Genomic DNA, 1,576 nt, shown 5'->3' on the forward strand with positions numbered 1-1,576 from the left:
CTGTTGTTTAGAATAATTTTTATTGATCTATTTTTAAGTTTACTAACTCTTTATTCTGCCATCTCCATTTTGTTGTTGAGCCTATTGAGTGAATATTTTTAAGGTAATTGAGTATTTTAATTGTACAGCTATATTTGTTTTTTCTTCACGTTTTCTATTTCTTTGCTGAAGTTTCTCATTTATCTTGAGTGTTCTTTCTTTTTGAAGCATGGTTATAATAGCTTTTTTTTGTAATTTTTATTGGATAATTCTAACTATATCAACAAAACATCTGTTGATTGTAGTTTGTTGTTTTTTTCAAGTTGATATTTTCCCGATTTTTTATATGGCAAGTACTTTTAAATTGTATCTTGAAGTGAATAGTAGGTTGACTCTGAGTTTTGCTTGAATCTTAAAAAGAAAATTGATTTTTTTGTTTATATTTTCCCCCTATGGTCTGTGGTCCAAATATCATTTCAATTTTCAAGATGTTTGTAGTGCCATGTGGTATGCTATTTAGAGTTAGATCCCTGTATGTACAGCTCTTACATTAGTCCAGGAGTACATGCACATTTTTATGACTTTAATTTCTTGATATTTCTCTTCACCATGGCTCCCACAGGCCTCTTTACTGATCCTCTATACAGAAAACTAGAGCTTTGGTTTCCTTTGTCTGCCATGTTCTTCTCGTGACTATCTGCATATACTGCCACACATCTGGAAGACAGAGAAAGACAAAAAATGGGGATCCACTCCTGGGATTATAATTCTCTTGTTATAGAGTTTTAGGTACCTACCTGGCTACTAAAACTATTTGGGGACTGGGGCAGGAGAGAAGAGAAAATAATTTAAATAATTTTAAAAGCAGGGAATTTCCTCCAATTTCTCTAATTCATAAGATTTATTTCCCCCACAATTCGTTTCCCAGAGATAGATTTTCTTAGAGCTATTTTGCTCCTCACCCATGAATACTTTTGGTTTAGAGCTTCCCTTGAGTCTATGTCAGATGATACTGGTTTGGTGTAACTTCAAATCCTGGCCTCTTTCCTCAATATTTCTGCTAAAATTTACTTTTAGCATCTTCATTTCACTGCATCAGCATTTATACTTGCATTTAGTGGTAGAAACATTGTAGAGTGTGCTTACCCCATCTCCCTTAGAACTGCAAGCTTTCTCAAGTACTCTTAATCCATAATGTGATTACATTTTGAGATTTTCATTGTACTCTGTTATTTATATTTTGCAAATAGATTTATAAATTTTATTATAAACCTCACATGAATGATATCATTTGACACTTACAACAAGCCTATAAGTTTGACTAGATCTAGGAGCTAAGGTTCAAAGAGTCTATGTTCATATTGGCTAAAACTTGGCAGAGAAGTGACTAGGGGTCTGATCTTCCAATCCCAAGATGAGTTCTTCACATCAAAACTTCCTCTTAGGTTACTCTGATTCATCCTCTTTCATATTTCCCTCTTGGTGCTACTAATCTAGTGTGAAAATATAAATGAGTAATGTACTGGGAACTTAACACAGACTTGGTTAAGTGCTGATGATTCTGAGCAGAGAGAATAGCATACATCTGTCCTTTTCT

Source organism: Cnephaeus nilssonii (genome assembly GCF_951640355.1).
Source record: "Cnephaeus nilssonii genome assembly, chromosome: 1".
Taxonomy (NCBI): domain Eukaryota; kingdom Metazoa; phylum Chordata; class Mammalia; order Chiroptera; family Vespertilionidae; genus Cnephaeus; species Cnephaeus nilssonii.